The 7,838-nt window shown below is 44.8% G+C and overlaps 1 long non-coding RNA gene across 1 annotated transcript; it reads left to right on the top strand.

The window, feature by feature from the left end:
- The first annotated feature begins 1,141 nt into the window (after positions 1–1,141).
- Positions 1,142–5,495, top strand: LOC135897028 (uncharacterized). The gene is made up of 2 exons (XR_010562880.2): positions 1,142–1,425; positions 5,361–5,495. It is a non-coding gene; the product is annotated as an uncharacterized lncRNA (long non-coding RNA).
- Positions 5,496–7,838: the final 2,343 nt, after the last annotated feature.

The raw sequence follows: 7,838 nt of genomic DNA, 5'->3' as shown, positions 1-7,838 counted from the left end.
AGTTCCATCATTCCACGCCGTATCATCCACAGACCAATGGCCTCGTTGAAAGGATGAAATAACGCTGACCAACATGCTTGCCATGTACGCCTCCTCCAATCATAAGAACTGGGACGACGTGCTCCCATTCATCACTTAGGCATAGAACACAGCGAAACACGAAACCACGAACTATAGCCCATTTCATCTCCTGTATGCACGGTTACCGCGAAGCCTTCTGGACACTTTCTTACCCTTCGTTTTGCACAGGGACGATTCTGTATCGAAGACTTTGTGTCTCGCCGAAGAAGCCCGTCGAATAGCTCGTCTTCCTACTCTGGCCTCGCAAAGTCGTTCGAAAGAGCGATACGACGACCGTAACGTACAAGTATCGTTGGAAAAAGTTGACTTGGTCCTTCTTTGGACGCCGCAACGCAAGCGTGGATTGTGCCAAAAGTTCTTGTCACAACATGCAGGCCCATTTATAGTTGTGGACCGCCTGAGCGAACTCACTTACGTCATAGCTCGCCTCCTGTGCAATGGTCGGCGATCAAGCAGAACTCAGCTGACTCATATTGCTCGCTTGAAGCCTTTCTACCCTGCTTGTTCATCCTGACTCGCCCCACGGGCTTCGTCTGCTTGTGGGGAAATGTAATGGATACGAAAGGCGCGGACAAGAAGAGAGAAGAGAAGACGAAGAGAACGAGGAGTTTGAGAGGCCGCGCTGCGCTACGATCACGCTGTGGTCATCGTCCATCTCCTGTAAATAAAACCATTTCTTCGCAACTCTTCGTAATATATATATATATATATATATATATATATATATATATATATATATATATATATATATATATATATATATATATATATATTCTGCTGCAAGAGAGAGGCACGAAAGGTCGAACAAGCTCTCACAGTTTTATAAAGTTTGGCGACTGCGTTTCATACTACACAATAGCGCCAGATCTTGGTCAACTCTCAGCATAACAATGCTGATGTGTGCTCCAGCTTTCCATAAAAAAGAAAAGCTGCAGCACGTTGAAAAAAAGAAATCAGAGCAAGAAAAATGTGTGAAATGAGACAGAACAAAGCATGCGGAACGTAGGAAAAACAGTAATAACGACGTTCTTTGTGTGGCTGGTTATTATGTATTGGTACAAAATATTCGGGGATAGACAGCGAATACTGAGACCTACACTTGTAAGCAATGAAGAAGGTTTCTTGTTTCACCATCCTGATCGTTATGGCAACATTTGCCATTTTTATGCCCAGACGAGAAACGGGAGGCCCCATTACTGCTATAGAATTCGGCTTTCCCGGGGCCAGCGCCGGAAAAATTCTTCAGGGAAATCTCAGGGGCAGACGTGGAACTAACAAGTCTGTAGGGACAAAGCGCAACCGAAGACCCTAAAGACAAAGGCAGCAAGGTGGTTATTACGGATGGTGCGTATTTTTGCAACTTCCGTAGTTGGCTTTTGCTTGTCCGTGAAGGTGGCTCTGCAGCGAGCTTGAGTGCACATAGCATAATTCGATTGGCGTAGCAGCGCGGTTTGCTTACCACCCCAAAACGCATACAAATGCATCATTACAAAATATTGTTTCCACACAAAAAACGAGTTACAGGGATTATTTGGCAAGAAGTGAAATTCCTAGTGATCGGGGCGGTCGTATTTTGATGGCGGCGAAATGCCAAAGAAAGAAAAGGAAAAAAAAAATGCTCGTATGCTTAAGTTAGGGCGCGTGGTAAAGAACCTTAGGTTGTCGAAAAATCCGGAGTCACCAACTAGGCGTGTGTTATAATCATATCGTGGTTTTTGCAGTTAAAGCTTTAGAATTTCGTAATAATTTTCATTCCTTTTTCAATGAAATTTGTATCAGTTTTTTATACTTTCGTCGTTTCAGGCTCTAATTTGGTTGTTATTCAGTGACAGGTCGTAAGTGCTACTCGAATCTTCATGGCCATTTTTATGCATTTTTCATCGGTGCTCGGTACCGGCAAAACAATGCAAGTAAAGCTTCATTCTAGTTGCGTTGACTGAAATGCACTGAGTTCTGCGTGACTATGCAATTCCTGCGTAGTAACATCCGAATTGGGCGTTGTGCGCTGGCGATACTGTTTTTATAAAACCTTACTATTCCCTATGTCGGGCGCAACTGAAGTGCTGAAGAGCTCTACCTGCATCTATACAGCGCATTTTAGCGATGAAGGGCCACTCACAAGGTCTGGCCGTTTTGAGCTGACAACCGCAGAGCGTACAATGCGCGTTAACGATCGTGTCTGCAAAACGTTACATCGCTAGGCGCCGCGGGAAGATTTGAAATTTCAAACCGAACGCTGTTTCTCTTCTCCTCGCGGCCGCCGCACTCCAAGCCGGAAGATGACGTACACGCGTTGGCGCTGCGATGCCGCTCAGGGTGCTCGTGACTTTGACAATCATTCAAGCCAACATCTGTTATTTGTGTAATATCTTATTAGAATAGAGGCATTAAAGCTTAGAGAAATGATAAAACTCACAAACTGAATGTTTACGTGTGTTTAGTGTTACTTCGCACCGCAGCAAGAGAGATGTACTTCCGTTTCGTCTGCTTGTTCCCACGTCGTGCAGTCGCGCGCGCAGACGCCTAAATTTTGTCATTTTATACCGTGTTCCAGCGGGGTATCATGCTCTGTAATCCGCTTGTGTGTGCCTCAGTATTCGTGTAGCACAGGCTTCTAGTCAGGTATCCTTGTGCAGAGCGCGCAAAATCGTGTGCAGCGCGAAACGAGACAATCACAACAGTTGGCACGTGACGCCGTCAGCAAAAGTGCGCCACGTCGCATAAAAGCGAGGAGAAAGAAAAATGAAAGCGGGGCCCGTGACGTATGCGTCACGCGATCCTTGATGTCCGGTATGGGAGAACGCAGGGAAGAAATTTCGCTTGCTGCGGCCAGACGGAGCAAATGGACAGAGGATCATGTTTGCGGTGAAGCTCGCCTCCTGCAACTATGACTTCGCGACACTGAAATATTTCTATCTCGGCTAATACTGAGCCGATCTGAAAAACATTTGCGACAGAACGCTCCCGAGAAACACCTAAAACCCTCTAGTGCATAACCACAATTTGCGATGGGGCGTGGTGAGGGGCTTTAAACAAAATAAAGGACAATACATTAAGAAACACTAGGCCAGAAGTTAACACTACTAAGTCACTAAGTAATGCAATATCATACATAGAAGTTGATAATTATGACGTCGCTACAGCTTCGCGCGAGCGACCAAACGTTGAGTTTGCCCACTTTGGTTTATCAGAAGACCTTTTCTATTCCTTTTATATTTTACAAGGTTGTAGTTATGTTTACTCTGTGACTCCAACAGCATATGCTCAACACACCTCATATTTTGCCCACTGCGGTTGCTTAGTGGCTATGATATTAGGCTGTGCAGCACTAGGTCGCGGTATCGAATCCCAGCGACGACGGCCGCATTTCGATGGAGGCGAAATGCGAAAACATATTTGTACCTAGATTTAGGTGCACGTTAAAACACACCAGGTAGTCCAAATTATTCCGGAGTCGCACCCTACGGCGTGCCTCATAATCAGATGACGGTTATGGCAAGTAAAACCCCACAATTTATTTTATTTATTTAACTGCAAATCTTCTGTAAGATACCTCCAAATTGGGTGAAGTACATGTATAACGCTTTAAGAAATGCGCTATTGATGTTATGGTCGAACCTATCTTCCAGCACACAAGCCCATTGCTCTATCCACTTGATCAAGATCGTATTTTGTTCTTTCATGACATTTACCACAGTAACATCTAAAAGGAACCGCACTTATTAACCTAGTGACAATGATGGACGCTTTGACAAAGTCATTCATACTGATGAGGCAACAGCCCATGCGCTGTTCATACTTACGGAAGAAATGATTTAAATAAATTTTGCGTTCAGTTTGAAAAGGGCGGTAAGGATAAGTACTTCAACAAGATGAGCTACCACTCATAAATGAAATGTCCTCTTTGTCATAAATATACTTCAGGTGTACTGCCATTTGAATTAAATACAGCCTCGAAGAAATAGATCAGTGTGGCGTCGCAGTGCGTAGCTTGCGCTGTTCACAGACTGCATTCCTTCGAAAAAGATTGTGTCGTAAGTTCCGTTATCATCAGAAGCTGCCAGCAGGCATCGCACAGTATGAGAATCGATGTCCTAGTCTTTCTTGAAATTCCGTCGGAGAGATTCCCAATCCATGGATGGAGTAGTTACTGCTAATACAATGTTTCTTTCCTCTGGCACATCACAAAGACGGCATTCAAAAAGCTGGAAAGGACATATGGCCTGACAACGTCAAAAATCGTCGCTGTGTTTTATCGATGACGAAAACGGTCATAGTCTGCGTAGCAGAATGGACGGGCAAGACGCATGGTTGGGACGGACAAGCCAGATGAAATTGTGCGGTGTTTACGGCTGTCGCAGTAAAATCAACTTTCTCATTTAGTCCACACGAGCACGCTCTCCCCCTCCCGTAAGCTTTCGCAAAGTATAAATCAAGAACGCTGGAGCGCATTATGGCCTAGCACTAGTATTTATAGCCTGTGGTGAAAGCGTAGAAGAGCATACCTTTTTTCACCATAACACAAGTAGTAATTTGTTTACATCTGCGTTAGCTTTTCACAATGTAAAGCTCATAAATTCGCGCGCCCCACCCTGTGGATGCGGGCTCAAAATATGGCAGAGGCGAAACTGCGGCCATGTTCACAAATGTATTTGCTCGTAAGTGCTCTCCTTTGGCTCCAGGTCTTTCCTAATGATATGCCCAGCATCAGGATTGGTGGCAATTTCTTCCTACGAATGCATCTAGCGTAAGAATCTTTTGTGAATACGGGCCTTTTTTATTTCTTTCGCAATGGCTACTTATAAATATATCGAGAGTGCAGCTCTCAAACCTACGCATATTCCGATAAACTCACCGACAATAGTTATTTCCACAATTCTTACTCACTTTGTACACCTGAGACTGCTTCATTATACAATAAATAATGAGAGGGTGTGAAGGAAGAGAGGGCAATGTTACTATGCAAAAACACTAGGAAAAGCCAAAACTATCTCGACGCTACGCGTGAAATTCGCTGCGCAATGCGCTGCGGTCACTTGAAGTTGCAAGGAACGAAACATGAGAAATGCTTCATGCGGATCGAGGAGGCAGCTCTGTTAGCCCTAACAGAGTAGGTATAGCCTCCGAGATCGTCTAGCACGTAGGTGAATCCGAGCGAATAAACATAAGAAATTATAGCCAGGCAAGGTAGTAGTCAATATTTACTAAACATTTTTATGTGGAACTGTTTCTTTACGTTTAGAAATATATTGATGCAAATATATATTTTTCAACTGCAGAAGATGATTGCGATGGTGACCAGGAACTCTCCAGGATTGTATTTGCACTGTTGGACAAAGCCATCTACTTCAAGGTTTAATCCGTGACAGCTGCACAACCAACTCCATTGTAGAATAAAGTTTTACCAAGCATTTGCTGAATGTTCAATTGCTATTCCTGCGCGTTTATTATTTAAATCTATAGAGTTTAGCTATTAAAAAAATATCCCTACTTCTGGGTTAAAATGTGTTTCCTTCGCTACAGCATTCTTGTTAGTTAATTTCATCAAGAAATAATGCGCGAGCATGCAACCTTTTGGAATTACTAGCGGACTGTATAGTCATTATTAGGCCAACAAAACCGCTGCCCACAATACATTGGTGTGCCTTTGAAATTCATGGCACACCAATGTGAAGCCTATTTTCTTAAATAGAAACTGGAATATGATGAAATCGACCAGCGCATTCCGGTTGCATAAGGGTCTCTGCAACAATTTTTTCGGGTAACAATATCTGCTCTAGATTTATTCTTAGCATGTCATGGGACACAAAAAAGAAGAAAGTATTAAAAACAAATTATCCCACACAAACCCAACCTGTAGGTCAGAAAAAAACTCAAAATACTGTCAAAATAAGAGTTACCCTCCACTCGAATTTTTGCATCTCTAGGTGCCCCATGATCACAACAGGTTCCGCAAGGCTGCCGTTAGTACGCGAAAGTGCTCGGCACGTGATTCTTCCATGGAGGAAGCGTGGAGACGTGTTTCCCATGCTTCCAGCACCTCGCCCGTGGTAGCGTGCTCTTTAAAATGGCTGTAAAACGCAATACCGTAGGCTTTGTCGCAGTAGTCGCAATATCGTGCGAAAGTAAAACGCGCATTACATTTCTAACCAATAGTCTCAGCGTCATACACTTTCCCATCGCATCCTGTCTACGAAATACGCAAAGCTGCCGCATCAAAACGATGCCATTGGTGCCTCTGAAAAAGGTTTCTTTGGCTCGGTAAAGGGTGCCTTAAATCCTGAGAACCAGCAATACTTTTATTATATTTGTGGCGAGAGACAGATGCTAAATGCCACAGAAGAGTACTGTGCAGTAAGGGTACCAACAGATGATCAAACCACGCTAAACGCAAAAACCCAGCAAGAAAATGGTGCGGTCAATAAAATACAGTTCTTTTTTCTGGAAATATTTGGAATATAAGAACAAGGCCAGCTGATTGAGCAGCTGGAGCGAGTAAAAGCTGTTGCTTCGCAAACGATCATCCTGCTACCAAATCCTTTTATTTGGGACCGGCGGAACTTTTATTCTGTGGTTATGTCAGGAGATACGTACGCAGTAGCCTTGTACTTGTGCATGCTTCCTGTAGCAGCGTTGTTGTCCCAAACACGGGGTGCGTCTCTGAGTCATTGGTTAAGGAAGACCGCTGCTTCATTTGCTCCAGGTCTCTCGAGATGGCTGTGCCGTATCCCCGGGATATACCCGAGGAACGGCGGAAGACCTGTAAGGGCGATATGAATAGTAGAGGGAATAAGCTTGCGCCCTGCGGTGTGCCGCGCCTACCCTGTAGGAAGGGGTTTGTGGCGTGGTCGATGACCTTTAGGATCGCTTTTTTTATGTGCCAGCAAATATCTGATGAAGTAATATGTCTTAGCCCCACAGGCGAGTGTGTTTAGCCTCCGTAAGATTGCCGCATGCGTGTCGTTATCGAACGCCCCTTTAAAATCCAAGGTGTAGGATAGCGGTGGGAGCTGCGCGTCGCTGGTGCAGTCGCCTCCGTTACTTCATGTAAATGAATGTCTTCATGGTTTAGACGGCCAGTGTAAGGTGGCAGAGGCTCCGAAGCCTGTGCGGAGAAGCACCGGGCTTTGAGTGTCGAAAGGAGGTCCACGTAATTTCCTGGAAATTGGTGGATTACTCGGGCCGTGTTGTGGTGGAATTCGCTTTTGCTGCTGGCCGAGTTGATTAGATACATCAACAGCTTCCATGTTTCAGCACGTAGCATTGCTCTCAAGCTGTCACAGAGGGATAACAAATTTTCTGTGCCCAGCGTGGTGACTTTTTCCGCAGCCTCTTGTGTGGGTAGGGCGATTCGCCTCTTAAGCTGGCGATTTAATCGTGGCTTTCCAACGTTTCAGCAGGCTACTTCGGGTTCTTCAGATGTGGAGCGAGCGAGTGTCGATGACGGAGTTGTAATGGATGTTTCGAGTTATTGGTGTGTGCCTTCACGTCCTGATGGAGCTGAGTGATCCAGTACGCAATGGACTGATGCTGTTGGCTATGTTCATTTGTTGGTCTTTCTGCTTTTATGTCTCGAAGCTTGGTTCAATCCGTGAGACGAGTAGTCCCTGTCCTGGCTTTGTGTTGGAGCACATGGAGAGTGGCGGATATAAGCGCGTGGTTGCTGCTTGTGTACTCCTTCAAATTAGTCCATCAAGCTTGGGGGATGTTAATGGTGAGGTTTAGGTCGGGGTTGGAGCTTCTTCTAACACTTGTGC

This window comes from Dermacentor albipictus, chromosome 8 (assembly GCF_038994185.2).
Source record: "Dermacentor albipictus isolate Rhodes 1998 colony chromosome 8, USDA_Dalb.pri_finalv2, whole genome shotgun sequence".
NCBI lineage: Eukaryota > Metazoa > Arthropoda > Arachnida > Ixodida > Ixodidae > Dermacentor > Dermacentor albipictus.
The sequence above is the reverse complement of the archived record's forward strand: the minus strand, read 5'-3'. Positions and strand labels throughout refer to the sequence as shown.